This window comes from Littorina saxatilis, linkage group LG3 (assembly GCF_037325665.1).
Source record: "Littorina saxatilis isolate snail1 linkage group LG3, US_GU_Lsax_2.0, whole genome shotgun sequence".
NCBI lineage: Eukaryota > Metazoa > Mollusca > Gastropoda > Littorinimorpha > Littorinidae > Littorina > Littorina saxatilis.
The window spans coordinates 49200104-49208334 of record NC_090247.1 but is presented as its reverse complement, the minus strand read 5'-3'; positions in this window follow the sequence as shown (position 1 = coordinate 49208334).

Genomic DNA, 8231 nt, shown 5'->3' with positions numbered 1-8231 from the left:
TATTTTTTCGATAAATGTCTTTGATGACGTCGTATCCGGCTTTTTGTAAAAGTTGAGGCGGCACTCTCACACCCTCATTTTTCAATCAAATTGATTGAAATTCTTGTAAAGCAATTTTCGACGAAGGCCGGACTTTGGTATTGCACTTGGTGGCTTAAAAATTAATCAATGACTTTGGTCATTCAAAATCTGAAAATTGTAATAATTTTTTTTTATATATATAAAACGATTCAAATTTACGTTTATCTTACTCTACAGCATTTCCTGATTCCAAAAACATATAAATATGTTATATTTGGATTAAAAACAATCTCTGAAAATTAAAAATATAAAAATGATGATCAAAATTAAATTCCTTGTCGGTTCCTGATTCCAAAAACATATGGATCTGATATGTTTGGATTAAAAACACGCTCAGAAAGTTAAAACAAAGAGAGGCACAGAAAAGCGTGCTATGCAGCACAGCGAAACCACTACCGCGCTACACAGGCTCGTCAGTTTCACTCCGTTTTGCACAAGCGGCGGACTACGGTCATTGTGAAAAAAATGCAGTGCGTTCAGTTTCATTCTGTGAGTTCCACAGCTTGACTAAATGTAGTAATTTCGCCTTACGCGACTTGTTCTTGGACTTCGGGTCTTCCGTTTAATCTCTCTTGGTTTCCCTTCGGCTAGGTCGTACTGTAAGGGTCTTAGCCCTTTTTCTAAATCGTCTGTGTTATCTGCAGATTAAGATTGTATTTGATAACATGTTGTTTCTCGGAGCTAATGTAAACGTTCATATCTTTTGAGGTTCGTGACAATTTTTTAGTTTCCCACTGGACATGAATGGATGCGTGCGTGTTGTAGTGCGTGAGTGAAGATGTCCATAATCTGTCTATCTGAACGTCTGTCGACTGTCATCCTGGTTGTCTGACTGTGAATGATCATGTAAGGAAGTCAGTGTGATTCTCCTTATACATTCCCGAGTCTACAAACATTATTCCAGTGTTTGGCTGCTTTCTCTGTGTATGACCTCCATGATATTTCTACTGAAGTTTGATCATCCTGTACGAAGCATCGGTGTAGGAGAGAAAAAGTTGGCTCGACTGAACAAACACTACAGTTAACTTGACAAAGTGAATTTTCACTTGCCTGACGGCTACTACGTGTGTCTAGACATTGGATTGAGTGGGAGGAGGAAATACGTGAGAATGGAGGAGAGGTGGGTATAGATGACGGGGTTGGGAGGGGGGGTGGGGTGTTGGTGAGGGATATGTCGGCTCTGGTTTGAGGGTAGAGGGGAAAGAGAGGCAGCTAGGGTCAGGAAGGAAAGTGAACAGTCAAAGCCATGATGAATGATTCTCTTTTGTTTCTTGTGTTTTTTCTCTTGTAACTTTCTGTGCTTTTTGGGGGATGAGCATATGGCTGGTTCCAACACACAGCTGATCCACCTGTCTATCTGGCTACCTGTCTATCTGGCTACCTGTCTATCTGGCTTTCTGTTGTTCTGTCTGTCGGTATAGGTCTATCGCACGCACTGTGTGCAAAGCCTTGAATGACGTCATCAGATTCACCTTAGACGCGATATCATGGATGAAAGCAGGTGTTCATTATACTTCCCTCACTGTTGCATCTTAACATAATTAGGTTGGTTTTCTCGAAAAATCCATCCCAACAGCTGGTATATGCAAAATTAACCAATTACTTGACCATAAAAGAAAGAAATACAAAGTCCTAACTTAGAGCAGTTCACATAATGTTCAGTTCACCTCAACGAACTTGAGTTGTGGGACACAACCGCAGTCGATGACGCATCACTGTATTACTCAAGCTGACCAACTTTGAACGTCAAATTGAACATCCCTGTACTAACCCTAACCTCACGTTCTTTCCTATTTTAAAACAGAAGAAAGATCAAAAAGGCGAATGGTAGGTGGAGGCAGCTAGAGAGATAAGGAGAGGGGGAGACCGCGAAGAGAGTATGGTCAAAATGTCGAGGTCAACATGTCGATTGCGAAGAGAGTAATTGCGTATCGCCAAGAGCTGGGTTAGTTAAATGAGCATGGTCAGGGTGTGGGTTGCGAAGAGAGTAAATGCGTATCGCCAAGAGCTGGGTTAGTGAAACGAGTGTGGTCAGGGTGTGGGTTGCGAAGAGAGTAATTGCGTATCGCCAAGAGCTGGGTTAGTGAAACGAGTGTGGTCAGGGTGTGGGTTGCGAAGAGAGTAAATGCGTATCGTCAAGAGCTGGGTTAGTGAAACGAGTGAGGTCAGGGTGTGGGTTGCGAAGAGAGTAAATGCGTATCGTCAAGACCTGGGTTAGTGAAACGAGTGTGGTCAGGGTGTGGGTTGCGAAGAGAGTAAATGCGTATCGCCAAGAGCTGGGTTAGTGAAACGAGTGTGGTCAGGGTGTGGGTTGCGAAGAGAGTAAATGCGTATCGTCAAGAGCTGGGTTAGTGAAACGAGTGTGGTCAGGGTGTGGGTTGCGAAGAGAGTAAATGCGTATCGTCAAGAGCTGGGTTAGTGAAACGAGTGTGGTCAGGGTGTGGGTTGCGAAGAGAGTAAATGCGTATCGTCAAGAGCTGGGTTAGTGAAACGAGTGTGGTCAGGGTGTGGGTTGCGAAGAGAGTAAATGCGTATCGTCAAGACCTGGGTTAGTGAAACGAGTGTGGTCAGGGTGTGGGTTGCGAAGAGAGTAAATGCGTATCGCCAAGAGCTGGGTTAGTGAAACGAGTGTGGTCAGGGTGTGGGTTGCGAAGAGAGTAAATGCGTATCGTCAAGACCTGGGTTAGTGAAACGAGTGTGGTCAGGGTGTGGGTTGCGAAGAGAGTAATTGCGTATCGCCAAGAGCTGGGTTAGTTAAATGAGCATGGTCAGGGTGTGGGTTGCGAAGAGAGTAAATGCGTATCGCCAAGAGCTGGGTTAGTGAAACGAGTGTGGCCAGGGTGTGGGTTGCGAACGATGTTTGTCTAGAAGCCCTACAACACAAAAGTGCATTCTATATCTGTGTCGATCTGGGGCTAGGTATAGAATAAGGCGGTCACAGACACCACAAGGATATCCACATCCTTGCGACTTTGCTGAATGCGAGATCGGTTATGCTGGGGACGTGTATATATCTCTAAAACCTCCCAGCTTGCACGGTCACGCTCGTTGCATGAATGTCCGCACCTGATTGACTTTTATGAATTCGACGTTGATTAATTATATGCATGACAGCCTTTGGATCATTAACAACGAATTGTGTGACAGTAAGAATCTTTTCATGGGTGCAAACCTGGCCTGGCCTAAACTGTTAATGCAGAAACACTGAGACTGCCCGACGCGGCGTTGTGAAGATTGTAAATTCTAGCCTTCATGAATTAAACTAGTGTCAACCCATGTCAAACGGCTATTGCCGTAGATGATCTGCATTAACACATCTCGCCAACTGCTACCTGATAAAACAAAAATGCAGAAAGTGACAGTACCATGCATACCGACACTGCATGTTGCATTAGGACGTTTTTAAAAGTAAAACTTACGGGGCAGAATATACCTGCGCAGTTTCAACGGCACAGACGACGCACTGCATATTATTGATGCTGCGATTGGGATTATGACGAGTACTTGGCCTGTTTTCTTTTCACGCAACGTGTAGCGGGCTGGGATAATATAATCTGCAGTGCGTCGTCTGTGTCGCTGACATTGCGCAGGTATAATCTGCCCCTTACCAAGGTCAAGGCAGAACATTGCAACTGGGTTGACTGTAACCAGAACGTATGGCTGACAAGAGTGGACACCTCTTTACGATTCACCTCAGAATCCGTGCAGACTGAGTTATGGATGTAAACCCCTCTTAGGCGGCTCTAGTCTTGGATCGGGATGACTGGGGGTGATTCGAGTCGTCGGAGCCCTCCCTGCCTTGGGGTGTGGCCTTACTATGGATTGACCAGTACCAGTCATTTTGCACCTCCTTGCTGGCTTCGTTAGTCCTCATTACATTTAGTCAAGTTTTGACTAAATGTTTTAACGTAGAGGGGGGAACCGAGACGAGGGTGTGGTGTATGTGTGTGTGTGTGTGTGTGTGTGTGTGTGTGTGTGTGCATGTGTGTGTGTGTGTGTGTGTGTGTGTGTGTGTGTGTCTGTCTGTCTGTCTGTTCGTGTGTGTGTGTGTAGAGCGATTCAGACCAAACTACTGGACCGATCTGTATGACATTTTACATGAGAGTTCCTGGGAATGATATCCCCGGACGTTTTTTTCTTTTTTTCGATAAATACTTTTGATGACGTCATATCCGGCTTTTTGTAAAAGTTGAGGCGGCACTGTCACACCCTCATTTTTCAATAAAATTGATTGACATTTTGGCAAAGCAATCTTCGACGAAGGCCGGACTTTGGTATTGCATTTCAGCTTGGAGGCTGAAAAATTGATTAATGACTTTGATCATTAAAAATCTGAAAATTGTAATTAAAATTATTTTTTTTATAAAACGATCAAAAATTACGTTCATTTTATTTTTCATCATTTTCTGATTCCAAAAACATATAAATATGTTATATTCAGATTAAAAACAAGCTCTGAAAATTAAAAATATAAAAATTATGATTAAAATAAAATGTACGAAATCGATTTAAAAACAATTTTATCTTGTTGCTTGTCGGTTCCTGATTCCAAAAACATATAGATATGATATGTTTGGATTAAAAACACGCTCAGAAAGTTAAAACGAAGAGAGGTACAGAAAAGCGTGCAATGCAGTACAGCGCAACTACTACCCCGCTCTTCTTGTCAATTTCACTGCCTTTGCCACGAGCGGTGGACTGACGGTGCTACGAGTATACGGTCTTGCTGAAAAAATGCAGTGCGTTCAGTTTCATTCTGTGAGTTCGACAGCTTGACTAAATGTTGTAATTTCGCCTTACGCGACTTGTTTTTCTTGTTGATATGGTATGATGAGGTGTACGGGTTGTTTAATTTGTTGGGGAGGGGGGGGGGAGGGGGGTAGGGAAGGTGTGCATAGGTAAGATGAATTGGACGAGAAATTGGTATGATGTTTGGGGGGAGGGACGTGATACGGCATGATAAAATGAAGGGGTGTTAGGATTGATAAGGAAGGGAGGGGGGGGGAGGGTAGGCATGATAAAAAGGTGAGAGGAGTTGGTTTAATGATGAGTAAGTAGGGGGTGCTTACGGGGGGGGGGGGGGGGTATGTATGTTATGATGACAGGGAGGGGTTATGATATGATAAAAGGGAGGGGTGATAGAATGATAAGATCAGGTAAGATAAGGTAAAATAAAATAAGATAAGATCAGATAATTAAGATAAGGTAAGATAATGTTTTATTTACGGGGGAAATGATATAAGCAATTGCTGCTCTTTTACAATAAGCTCTCACCGGTGAGGGAACAATGGTAACAACAAACTCATCAAATACCAATCATTAGCAATTGACTAAATGACATTATAATTTTGTATGGAGGGGATCGGGGTGAGAGTGGGGAAGGGTTTGGTACAGTATGGTGCGACAAAGGGGGTTACAGTGTGGTGATCCCCCGAAATCGGCGTATGCTGCCTGAATGGCGGAGAAAAACGGTCATACACGTAAAATTCCACTCGTGCTAAAAACATGATCGAACGTGGGAGTCTAAGCCCCTGAATGAAGAAGAAGAAGAAGAAGAAGAAGAAGAAGGTACAGTATGGTGCGAAAAAGGGGGTATATTATGATGGAAAAGAAGAGTAATGAGAAGACGGACAGGAGATGGGAGGTATGACGAAGGAAAAGGAGGGTCGTGCTATGGTGAAGGAGCAGGTCGGGGGGGGGGGGGGTGGGGAGGGGGTAAGTCAGACGAATCAAGGCGGCTGGGACATTTGACCATTACTCCTGCCACGCCGAAAACCTGATTTTGTTTGCTCGCAGTCATAGCCAGTCTCCGGCAAATAAAGACGTTTGTATAGTGGTGGCCTTTGCGATGAAATATCTGCCGTGTCATCTTAGACCGACAGTAGGCTACAGGGAGAGAACCACGTGCTGAAAGTGTGAATGTGAATTTACATGGAATTTTAGTATCACACGCACTATTATGTTTTACATGGACAATGGATTGTTCTTTCCACTGATATGCAAAACTTGTTCAGTTTAAGCTGTTTCTGATTTTTTTTTTTGTGGGGGGGGGGGGGGGTCAGTTTTAATGAGGGAAACCTCTGTTGTCTTTTCCAATCTTTATAATACTACCTTATGTAAAACCAATCCGTTTGCTGAATATCATAGGGGAATGAATGGGCTTTCTGGTCATATAACTGGTTTTAACATAAAAGGCCTCATCTCAAAGATCTACGCACAAACGCATCTACCTTTTTTTCTTCTTTTTACATTTAGTCAAGTTTTGACTAAATGTTTTAACATAGAGGGGGAATCGAGACGAGGGTCGTGGTGTATGTGTGTGTGTGTATGTGTGTGTGTGTGTGTGTGTGTGTGTGTGTGTGTGTGTGTGTGTGTGTGTGTGTGTGTGTGTGTGTGTGTGTGTGTGTGTGTAATCCGATGTAAAATGTACATTTGGGGGCGCAGTGGTATGTAATCTCAATGCGCCCTTTGACGCACTGAAGGGAATTGTGATGGGACATTTTCAGATTTAATGCGCCAATGGCGCAGGGCGCACTAGTAAATGAAACCCTGGATGACCCAAAATTAAAAGTCGCAAATCGTCCCACTTGCTACACGGTTCAGTTTGGGGTTCGTAAGTATGTCACCATACACCAGGAAATACTTTAAAATGAGTATTTGCTCGTTCAGTTATTCAAATTTTTAACGCGGCTCGAGAGCTTACAAATGTCATTAAAATCGAGATTTCTCACTCAAATTTTAAAATCATTGCATTGTATTCGTCATCGAATCTTGACTCCAAAAATATACGGATACGTTATGTTAACTCTAAAAATGTGGTCACGATTAAAGAAAACAGGTACATTGTACTATGGAAATTCACTTGCTTCGCGGAGCCAAAACTTCCTACTTAGTTAGTTAGTTAGTTAGCTGTTGCTTTTCGGGTCCAGCGGACCATAATAGGCCAAATCAGGACCCCAAAAAACTTCCTACGTGTTATCTCGGTTTTCAGTGTTGATCTTTTTGTTTGATGTCAGATTGACATAATTATTGACTAAATGTTTTTATATCACTTCACGCGACTTGTTTTATTTGTTTAAACTATCCTCAATCATATGTTATTGATACAACCACCTGTGCAAATATCCGATTTCTAAAATCGTTCATTTTGCACGTGCGTTATTATTCTATTTTCAACTTATTAACTTCCTGTCCACTTAAAAAAAGAAGTAAGAAAGAAAGAAAAATATTTAAACAAAAATAAAGGAAGAAAATAGGATATTGAAACAGAAAAAAAGAACGAAACGAAACATAAGGCTGCTGGTTAATAACTCGTATATTTTTCGGATTCAACGTAAAAAAAACAAGTCGAGTAAGGCGAAATTACTACATTTAGTCAAGCTGTGGAACGCACAGAATGAAACTGAACGCACTGCATTTTTTCACAATGACCGTAGTCCGCCGCTCGGGCAAAACGCAGTGAAACTGACGAGCCTGTTTAGCGCGGTAGTGGTTTCACTGTGCTGCATAGCACGCTTTTTTGTACCTCTCTTCGTTTTAACTTTCTGGGCCTGTTTTTAATCCAAACATATCATATCTATATGTTTTTGGAATCAGGAACCAAGAAGGAATAAGATGAAAATGTTTTTAAATCGATTTCGGAAATTTAATTTTGATCATAAATTTTATATTTTTAATTTTCAGAGCTTGTTTTTAATCCGAATATAACATATTTATATGTTTTTGAAATCAGAAAATGATAAAGAATAAGATGAACGTAAATTTGGATCGTTTTATATTAAAAAAAAGGTTAATTACAATTTTCAAATTTTTAATGACCAAAGTCATTAATTAATTTTTAAGCCACCAAGCTGAAATGCAATACCAAAGTCCGGCCTTTGTCGAAGATTGCTTTACAAAACTTTCAATCAATTTGATCCGTCGCGATATAACCTTCGTGGTTGAAAACGACGTTAAACACCAATTAAAGAAAGAAAGAATCAATTTGATTGAAAAACGAGGGTGCGACAGTGCCGCCTCAACTTTTACAAAAAGCCGGATATGACGTCATCAAAGACATTTATCGAAAAAATGAAAAAAAGTCTGGGGATATCATACCCAGGAACTCTCATGTACAATTTCATAATGATCGGTCTAGTAGTTTGGTCTGA